Below are 11,626 nucleotides of genomic sequence, written 5' to 3' on the forward strand. Positions count from 1 at the left end.
AATAGACTTAGTGTTGTTGCATCCACCTGCACCATGGAATCCATGAGGTCTCAAGACTCATCCTACAAGATGATCTTTTCATCAAAGAGCTCCACTGAGAAGGCACAAGGAGTTCCTTGTATGTAAAGAGAGATTTTCCCCGTAGCCTTGGCATATGGCCCTAATGGAAAGAGTTACACACGGTTCAAGCAACTGCTCTGTGGGAGGGTCATTGAGAAGATGCCACTGCTGGTCAATCAATGAGCTATAACTGGGCAATCAGATTCCTTCCTCCCACCCCTGTCCTTGGGATATATGTTCTGCCCACTGATGGAGAACTAAGGGGCATTTCAAGACAGAGGTTTGAGAGAACAATGTGTTGCTGACCCCATCTGACGGGGTGACCCAGTGAAGGCTTCTAGGTAAACTTTGAAGATTCTGGGGGGCAGTGGAGGTCTACTGCTCTCATGGCCACCCAAGACCTCCCTGGTATGCAAGTTCCTTTGCTTAGTAGAACGGCCACTTAAAAGTCTGGAGTGGTCTGTCTCTTTCTTTGGTCTTTCCTTTTCCTTCATGTGTGGGGGCCAGTTTCAGTGTTCACTGGAGGACTCCCAAGTTGCACTCCAGCATCTCTTATATCTGAGTGAAAATAAGGAAGCAATGGATCCTTTTTGTGGTAGAAAGCATGAAGTACCTTTAAATGGTGGAAGAACAGATATTTGTTTGTACTTAATAACATTTTTCCTTGTGGTCTGACTGAAATATATACATGGTGTTTGAAGCAGTAGTGGAAGAATCAATGACATTTTTCTATCTAGTTAAGAAGGCAATACATCCTAATCACAGCATGTATTTTGAAGATTTCAGAGGAGGAAAAATAACCACCCATAGATGAAATCAAAACAGTCATCACAGAATTATACTAAAAGCATTACTTCGTAGTTATTTTATCATCCAGTTTAGATTTACATTTTTAAAATGATATGTATGTATGTCTATATCTACACTAATAAAAGAGTAAGATGCAAATTGACTGTATCTTCACGACGCCCACCAGCCAATCAGGAGTGAGTATGTAAATTAACCCAATAAAGATGATGGGTTAATTTGCATATGCAGGCGTCTAGTGGCCTGGGGAGGGGCAGGACACTTGTGTTGTCACCATGACAACAACACAGGCATTCCCCACCGCCCCAGCTGCTCTGGGCCTCTGGGCAGTGTGGGAAGGGGAAAAATCAAGGTAGGGGCTGTCACCTTCAGCAAGTTCCCCTCAAAAGCCCGGACCTTTGGAGAATCCTCCTTACAGACATTCCAACCAAGTCCTGTGCTTCCCCACATCTCCCCACTTTTTGTTTTGCTGGCTGTAGAAGACAGAGCGAAGCAGTGAACTTTCTGCTTTGAAGGTCAGGGTCTGCGAAGTGTGTTCACAGCTCAATTTCTGATTTTGTAGATTATAAGAAAAACAAAGAGCATTACAATGACAGTAATGGTTAGTGTAATTAAGAATTTAGTGTGCTTACAAGCATTAAATCTTGCCTTCTAGCAAGATAGGATTATAAAGGGGAAAGAGGTAGAGTGAGGAATGTAGCTACCTGCAGGCCTGGGGTCTGCAAACATCAGCTATTGTTAGGCGATGAGATGATGTTGATGAGATGATATTGACTCCTGGTGGGTCAGTCTGACCAAGTTTATGGGTTCTGCTTGCTGGATTCACAGCTGAATTACTTCCCTAATTACTTCTAACAGGCCTTGAAAAGAAAACTTTAAGAAAAACTTAATCCCTTACTCACATATAAGTATATGTTTTCTAAGATTTAAAAGAATAGGATTACTTTTCAGATTAATTCAGGAGCTCTATTTATTAGATTTATTATTCAGTATATTTCTAATACCTTTTCAGATTTCTTTTTATAAACATTCTATGACCTTTATAAACATTCTTATAACTTTCATAATAAACATTCTTATAACTTTCACAAAGTATTCCTACTCTAATTTCCTTTTTTCCTGTTATATTTCTTTCTTTATATCCCTTCCCACAATTTTTACTTCGTCAATTTTAGTTATTTTTTACTTGTACAGACCCTTTGTAACTTATACATACCTTTTAAAATTTATATACTTAGAGGCACCTGCATGAAATTCATGAAAGGATGGGGCGGGGTCCCCTCAGCCCAGCCTGCACCCTCTCCGATCCAGGACCCCCTGTCAGACATCTTTCTCATAATCCAGGACCGCTGGCTTCTAACTGCTCACCTGCCTGCCTGCCTGATCACCCCTAACTGGCCCCATTGCCAGCCTGATCACCCCTATCCACTCTGCCTGCCAATATGATGGCCCCTAACTTCCCCCCCCCTCGGCAGCCTGGTCACTCCTCTCTGGCCCCCTGCCGACCTAGTCACCCCCAACTGCCCCCATTCCGGCCTGGGCGCTCCAACTGCCTCCCCCCACTGGCATGGTCACCTCCAATTTCCCCCCTTGTCAGCCTGGTCTGCCCCTCACTGCCCCCACTGCCAGCCCGATCACCCCCAACTGCTCCCCCTCTGCCAGCCTGCTCGCCCCTCACTGGCCCCTTGTGGCCTGGTCACCCCTCACTGCCCCCCTTGCTGGCCTGATCGCCCCACACAGTCTGCTGTTCGGTCATTTGGTCACCGACCCCTAACTGCCCACCCTGCCGGCATGGTCACCTCACACAGCCTGCTGTTCAGCCGTTTGGTCATCTCTCACTAACCCCCCTGCCAGCCTGGTCGTCCCATGTAGCCTGCTGTTCATCCATTTGTTCGTCCCTCACTAACCCCCTGCCGACCTGGTCGCCCCAGGCAGCCTGTTCAGTTGTTTCGGATCTGATGGCCCCTGGCTCGTTATATATATAGATATTTTCTGTAACTTACACTTACTTCCTGTAACTTACACATACCCTTTCATTTTGTCTACTTCACATTCTTTTTCCTTTATCTTATGCCTTTTATTACACAAAAATTATAAATTCCTTCTAATTAGTTATGATTAAAGGTTAGTTCTACACAGGTTCCTCTATTACTAGCTTCAGAGCAGTTGGAGTGGTGAGAAGTATGTCTCAGAGTCTACCTCTTCTCTAATTGGCCTATCGTCCTTGCTCTGCTCATATCTGTCTAACTGCCTGCTATATCCCCCTCAAGGATCTTGGCTCAGAATTCTTTTAGGAAAAGGGGAAGCGGGATTTCTTCTGTAATTACTTCCTGCTGAGGCGGGTTGAAGGTCTTTCTCAGAGCCAAGAGATCCTTGCTCTCTGTCAGAGGGATGATGAGGCCTGAATACAGAAGGAGGTGGCAATGGTACCTAGAGGTGGTATTCCTTAGGTCAGTGGTCAGCAAACTCATTAGTCAACAGAGCGGCAAACCATGGCTCGTGAGCCACAGTTTGCTGACCACTGCCCTAGGTGTAAGTAGAGCTTGTAATCTGGTAAAGACACACTGTGTTACAAAATTTAGGATTATTGGGGAAAAATTAGAATAGTTTCTAATAATTTCCTGTTGAAATAATTTTTCTCCCTAAAATTACTCTGTTTTATTAAAGACTCATTTCTTTACTGTATTAAGTCTCGTTATAATTTGGCCTGATTGTTTGCTTGAACACAATTAACAGTTGATTACATAGACGATTAAAAAATTACGTTTTGCTGAAATTTCATGAGCGAGTTTACTCCTAGGGCCAAGAAGCCAAGCCACACAGTTGCCATCAGGCTTCGCCGGCAATACCTACAGAATTGGGGTACATTCCTCAAGTTGAGGTCCCTACAGGTATTTTGAGGTTTCTTTCATGACATCTCTCAGGAAAGCAACCTTCGTTCCTTACCTGGAAAGACTGCCATGAAGTATGTGACCAAGCAAGGTACCAGGCTACTTATCCAAGGGGCTTATTGGCTTCCAAGTCATTCTTCATTCCTTAGAGCTTTCTGGTGACATCCAGAGTCCTGGCATGTCTCTCTTTCAGACATGATATTCCTGTAAAGTTTTGGTTAATGAAACTTCAATTGGAAACTGACCTATGTCCTGTTATTAAGAAATTCAATTCTTATGGAATCATGCAAACAAACAGATTGCTAGGAGAACAATACTTACTAAAACTATAATTATTTTTAGTTCATTTAGTCCTTTAATTCAATTCTTTTTCTCCAGATTTTTCTTGCCAGCATTTCTATAAACCTAGATATTTTATAGAGTAATATAAATGATATGGAATCCTGTCATTTTTGTAAAACACAATATTCCACAATATTATAACTTATAACTTATAACAATTAGTTATAAATGAAAGTATATTATAATCTTAAAGTGCATATATAAATAGAATATAATTATTATTTCCTTATTTGACATAACTTCCCATATACCTTAAATACAAAACTTTCCTTTATGGAGAGAAAGCAATTCTTAAAATTCAAACCCTGGGAAGGTAGTCAAATACATTATACACTGTGTGGTCAGATTATTATGACCACCTGACGTTTGTAGGCAAATTAGCCGTACACTGCATCATATGGGATATGGAAGCCGAAGGCCTGTTCGAACACCTTTGCTGTCTGCAGTTACCAAGATAAAATGTCTCCAATTCGCACAGTCGAGCATTGGAAAAAAGTCATGTGGTCCGATGAATCACGTTTCAAGTTACATCATGCAGATGGCAGAGTGAGAATTTCACGGAAACAGCATAAAAGCATGCACCCCACATGCATGAGTACAACCCTTTAAGCTAGTGGGGACAGTGCTATGGTTTGGGGCATGTTTTCCTGGCATAATTTGGGCCCTTTAATTCTTGTGCAACAACGTCTGAATAGCACAACATACCTAAGTATCATTGCTGATCAAGTTCATCATATCACGTTGATGGCACATCCCAATGGAGATGGCTTCTTCCAACAAGACAATGCGCCATGCCACGGTGCTCGTATTGTGCAGGAGTGGATTCAAGAACATGAGGGAGACTTTACCTTGCTTATGTGGCCCTAAGATCACCAGATCTCAATCCATTTGAGCATTTGTGGGACAAAGTTAAAAGAGCCATCAGGCAGCTGGTTCCACAACCATCAAATCTCACGGAACTGGACAGTGCTATTCATCAGGCATGGTGTCAGATTCCTCAAATCAACATGCAACATCTCGTGGAGTCAATGCCAAGAAGAATTGCCGCAGTATTGAAGGCAAAAGATGGCCCAACAAAGTACTGATGGGGTGGTCATAATAATCTGGCCACTCAGTGTATAGAACTAGTGTCCCAGAGCACGAAATTCATGCACATTAAAAGAAAATTAATTGGAGGAAATATTTTAATATTGCTATTTCCCCTTTCTATATAATAGAAGTGTCTGGCTGGCCCCAATCCCAGTGGGCCACATCAAGACCCATCCAGCCCAACTCCCATCAAGGTCTGCTGGGGTGGGGAGCACGACCTCAGGGAGACCTTGGGCATCACATCGCAGAGCCGTAACCGCCAGGACCCTCCGTGGCTCTACACGCACGAAGCCCCGCCCACCCGAGCGCACCCACTCCACGGGCATCCTCTTGGTGGTGGATTGTGACGACGTGAGGGCGTGATAACCATTTGCATATTAGCTCTTTGTTATATAGGAGTATTATTATTATTATTAAGCAGTATTAAAGTAATCAAGTTTCTGATTACCATAACATAACTTTTTAATAATATCTATAAAACCTTCCCTTCCTATGCAAATACAGAAAAAAACCTTTTTTTCCTTACTTTTTTAGAAATAGTTTTATTTTTCTAATAGAAAACATATTGACATTCCTAAAAAGCATAACAGAGAAAATGAATTCCTTAGGTGAAAAACAATTCCTTCAAACTTGGAAATCCCAAGTGGGCTTCAATGACTTACTGCGCAGTCACGTTCATTTTCTTACGCTTAGTTTTCGAGGGTTCCGTCACATTTCGTTGCATTCCTGGCTCCTCATGGGAGCACCACTTTGGTGTGGCTGACCAGCAGCCCCTGAGCAACCAATGAATGATGCTCTAACATACGTTTCTGTGAAAGAGAGGGCTAAGGCGCTACGTGGCTATCGCCGCCAAGTAGCCCCGTTCGCCTGCCTCCTTTGGCGCTTATTGTCATAACAGCTTGAACTAAAATTAACCTCTAGATACAATCAGCAAGGTGAGCATCCTTGGGAAAGCATATGCTTCTACAAGGTCGGGTCTAAATGACTAAACATAGAGATTCTAGCAAAACAGCCCGGGGAATCGGCCTTGTTTGGAAAAGTCCAGGTAGGGCTGCCGCCTTCAGCAAGGTCCCCTCAGAGGCCCCCCAACATTTCGGAGAATCCTCCTTACAGACATTCCAACCAAGTCCTTACTTCCCCACATCTAACCACTGAGCGGTACACCCAAAACCAATATATAAAAATGAATACTTAAAATAAATGCACTGATAGAGGCTTACTAAGGGTAAGGCACTCAGCACCACGGGAGGATTGGCTCAGTACTTTTCACCTTCACAGACTCCTAAACATGGAAGCACTAATCTGAGCACCTTTGGTTAGAGAGGCAACTGAGACTTGGGGAGCTAAATGACTTGTCTCACTTACATAGGCAGTCAGTAGGGCAGCTCACATTCATCACCACAAAAACAAACCATGTTTCTTCTGTGAATATAGATTATAAAAAAGAAAACACCTTAACCAATAGTAGGAACTAACCCACAATATCTGAAAAGAAGTATGCAGCATGACCAGGTAGATGTGTGGGGGTGGGTTATGTCTCAAAATCAATTAATGCAATACATCAGATTAATAGAGTAAAAAGCAAAAATATCATGGTCATCTTAAGAGATTCAGAGGAAATTTTTGACAAAACCCAACGTCCTTTCATGATAGAGATACTCAGCATATCAGGACTTGAGATTTTCCTGACCCTGAAAATGACTGAATATGAGACATCCACAGGTAATTCTACGTTTAATGGTACAAGTTTTCTCCTGAAAATGAGGAATAAAACCAGAATGCCAACCCTTTCCACTTCTATTTGCAATTTACTGGTGATTTTAGTCAGAACAATCTTCTATCTTACTAATAAAAGCCCAGATGGTCCTCACACCATCACGCGTGATGCCCTCACACCATCACAAGATGGCTGCCCCGCACAGCGGGCTAGCGTAGGTGGGTGGGGCGGGGCTTGACACTGTGGGCGCAAAGGCACTGGAGGGAAGTTGACCAGGAGGTGCATTGGGGGAGTCCCACGTGATACCACGGGGCAGGACTCATGAGAGTCCTACAGCAACTTGGGGCCAGTCCCACCATCTAAACAGCAGGGCAAAGGGCACCACCCCGACTCCACCTCCACCAGAGGGAAATGAGATTCAGCTCCAGTGTTGGGTTAAACATGGGGAAGCGGGAGCTGCCCACACTCCAGGTCCACCCCCCCGTCTTGATCTGGGGTATGAACATGACACAAAACCTCCCTGGTCGCTGCCTCGTCCCCTATCCTGAGCTTCTCCCCACACAAAAGCAGTGATTTCATTTCCTTACAAGAGCAGTGAACTCACTTCCGAATGATGGAGCCCAACAGAACGTGGAACCCTGGTAGCCAGGCAGCCACATTCTAAAACAGCCCCTTCCCAGCTCATTTGATACATTCCCACCAAGGCATGTTCTGCTGTTTGCCGCAGTCCTGCAGCTGTGATAGGCACAGAACCAGCCGATAGCTTCTTCCACTGCTGCCGCTGCTGGCTCCGCAGTCAGCCCGGATGCCTCTGGCCTTTTTCACAGGGGAACTCAGAGGAAACACAGGGAGGCTCAGGGCGGTTTTCTTAGAGCCAGGCCACCACTCTCATCCTCTCATCAGCCCCGTGTCTGCTGCGGTGCCGGTCCCACGGGGCTGTGAGACTCCAGGACTCTGGGCAGTCCTGTAGCCCCACGGGGTGCCGGATTTGACGCAGTGTCCCCGCAGGCACCATCACAGACTCTGAAAGCCGGACATCCACACCCAAAACTTGGCAAATAGTGATATTAAAATATTTCTTTTAATTCATTCCCTTTCAATGTGCACAATTTCGTGCACCGGACCACTAGTCTATATAATAAAAGCCCAGCGACCATTATGGCGGAAAGACCAGAACGACTGGTCAACCATTCGCTATCATGCACACTGACCACCAGAGGAGGAGCAGGAAAGGGGTGCAGTGAGGCCTGGAGGCCCACGTTATGGCCCAGGGATCCCAGGAACTGCAAGCCCAGAGCTTGCTTTCCAATAAAAAAATAAACTGAAAAAAAAGGGGCCCCGTGTCGACACCCTGGGAAGAACAACTCCAGGAGGGAAAGTCCTCCCCAGATCGCACCCTGCCCAGCACCCATGCCATGGGCTTCCTCACACTCACTGGAGACGTGCAGGAAGCGCAGCCCCTCAACTCCAAAGCCAGTAGCACCAACATCTGCTCCCGTCCAGCTCCATAATGGATGCAGCACTGCCAGGCTGCCTCAGCTCCAACATCCAGCTTCTGGCTTCCTGCCCGCCCCTGCCTATGCTATGTGCGCTTGGGGGTGTGACTTCAGCCTCCCCGGCCAGTAGCGCTGCAGCACAGCCAGAGAGTGGCAGGACATGGCCACCAGGGCTGTCTGGGCATTGATTTGGCTGCTGACTGCCGTCCATGTGCAGTGACACTGTGTGTTTACGTTTGTAGGGAAGCAGGGCAGCCCATTCCTGCCACCAGCCACACCTTCTAGGCTAAGAAAGGCCCACTGATTTCCGTGTTTCTCCTCCCCTCCGGAATAAAAACCTCTTGGGGATGAATGATCCCAGGGATGGCCCCAACACAGGCTCGGGGTCACTGTCACAGACATTCCCAGTCATTACAATCCCTTCCTCAGCCACAGTGCCCTGTTCCACCCACTGCCACTCCTCACCTGTCACCCCCTGAGGACCAGCTTATCTGAAATGTGAGCAGATCTCAAATGTCCCCCTGTCAATAGCTCCCTTGCCCTACCTTTCTTCCTCTAAAACCATTACATTTGAAAAATATATATTTGATTGATTTCGGAGAAGGAAATAGAAATAGAAACATCAATAGAGAATCATTGATTGGCTGCCTTCTGCATGTTCCAAACGGTGGATTGAAACCTCCCCCAGCCCTTTCCCCTGTCCCTCCCCCGGCCAGCGGCTCTGAGCGAAGGAGGGGGGCGGGAATGGGGAACTGCAGTGTGGCGGGGCACCCGGGGCAGTGTCAGTGTCTGCCTTATGTTCCTTCCCTGCCCGGCCCAGCGACAGTCACCTCCTCTCCTCACCCCACCAGAGCCTTTGGGCCCCCAATGGCCTGGCCCTGATCAGCTCTGATCACCCATTAGACCTAGGGACCCCACCCATGCGTGTATTTGCATGGGTGTCTCTGATAATAGTCCTCTTCCAGGTACAAAGGTCCCTTTTCTAATGTACATTTCCTTTATAATTGCTGATTATCTCACAAATGAGGAATGTTATATTTCTTGGGGGGGGGAGGACAATGAGGAAAGAGCTAAGGGCTTTTCATGAATCTATTGGGTTTTTATTGCTCTCAACTCAAAATAAGCCACATCCAAAATGGTGAAAGGAAGTTTTAAGGGTAAAATAGGCAGATTTAGGAAATTTTTAAAAATGAAGGGGTCCATGGGAAAGCACAGGGCTGCAAAGAGTATACAGTCACCGAATAAGGGAGCTGCCAGAAGGTACACATTCCATAGAATAAGGGAGCCCAGAGCTGCAGGAGGTCTGCATTTATAAAATAAAGGGAAGGGAGGCCCTCCTTTATGGTTTATAAAGGCTGTAGTTTTTTGTTCCTTGATATCCCCTCCGATTGGTCACTATCCTCTCTGAGTTGTCACTATAGCAACTCCAGAGCTCGAACCACAGTTGAGGTACCTGAGGTTCTCCTCCACTTCTCCCTTATTGTCTTCCTATTCCCTTGTGGGACAAGCACAACAAGGTCCTGACCGTCTTCTGTGAGGAGGACCTACAGCTGTTCTGTCCCCTGTACACTCAGCCCCCTGACCACTAGGGCCACCAGGTGAGGCCCCTGGAGGAGGCTGCCTGTCATCACAGGCAAAGGCTCAGCAGTTACATTGAGCCCCTGAAGAAGCAGGTGTCAGATGTTCAGAAAATAATAATCATTCAAAGCAAAAAAACTCTTAGAACGTAGAGAAGGTGGAAAACTTTTGGAAAACCAAAGGCTGGAATTACTCTCTGAATCTGAGCACCTGAGGCGGATATTAGAACATGATCAAGAAGCAGATCTTTCAAGATTAGCTGATGAAGAAAAGGCTATTGAAAAGAAACTCGGCGTTAGTATAACTGCATTTTCAAAGTACAATTCCACATCTAAAGACCAACTAAGTAAGGTAGTAGAGTGCACTGCACTGAGGGAAGTGGAATGGCGATTTACCTATCTTCCATGACTTCCATTTCATGCTCCTTCTCCTCTAGCCTGAATGAGCTATCTGGAATGCCCCACAAATACACTCTTCTTCCTTTTCAAAATCCAACTAATCTTTCAAGATCCCAAACAAAACTTGTTCTCTGTAAAACTTGTCCAGACAAGTCTTTTCTAGCCACTTGAAAACTCCTATGAAACATACTACCCTTAATATTTAGTTGCAATATTTCTCATGCTGCCTTGTATTATTTTGCAAGACTACATCGAAGGTGTTGGGTCCTACAAGTTTCTTCTGTCTCCCATCTGGTGTTCAATAAATACATAATGTCTATATCATATACACTGTCCAATTGATCTGACAGGAAATATAATAAATCCATACAAACAGCACCCACCATTCTCTAACATCTGCAAGTCAATGGGAAAATGCCTCCTGAAGACAAATAATTTCATTTTCACCATTAATAAGTACATTCCTACCTGTAGAACATATCTCTTGTTTTGCCCACACCATATCTCTTCTCTCTTCTTTTGTGATAATGACTCTATTTTCGTTCGGGACCCACCATCTACCTCTGCATTAAGTCTCAATGGGAACATCTTTCAATACTCTTCCCCCTCCTCTGGCCTAGGGGTGGTCATAGGACTAAAGAGATCTGGGCAATTCAACTCTGTGGGCAGTAAAGCCAAGGGAGACCCTGGTTAACATGGATCCATTCCAGGGCAGACCCTGATAGGACTTGAGCTGCCCTTGTTGGGTCCTTTCATAGGCCTGTGTTCACCTGCCCTATTTCAAAGAAATGCCTGCCTTCCTTCAGTTAGACAGAGTTCCTTTTACTGCTTGCAAACAATTAACTTCAACTAAAAAGCCTTCACCTTTTTGAAGTCGCTGAAGTGTCTAGGCCTATGACATGGAAGATCATTTTTAGCTTTTTACTGAATGGTAGGATTCATATCCACAAAACACCAAAGCAGGCAACTTGCTCAGATTGAAAGTGATTTAGCTATGTAATTATTGGTGAAACAGATTTCTAGAATTGTATTCATTGTAAAGCTAAAAGCTACAGATCTAAGAACGCTGGGTTAGCTTAGCATCAACCAAGAAGCAGAACCATTTACTGCATTAATTTTTCTAAGTCTCCCAATTTACTTATTCATTTTATTTTCATACATTGTCAGTTCACGAATCCCACCCATAAAAACTTAGAAACAATCAAATTGTCTTTAAAGTTTATTTTATTCTCTAGAAGATATACTGTT

This window comes from Cnephaeus nilssonii (genome assembly GCF_951640355.1).
Source record: "Cnephaeus nilssonii genome assembly, chromosome: 5".
NCBI classification, from domain to species: domain Eukaryota; kingdom Metazoa; phylum Chordata; class Mammalia; order Chiroptera; family Vespertilionidae; genus Cnephaeus; species Cnephaeus nilssonii.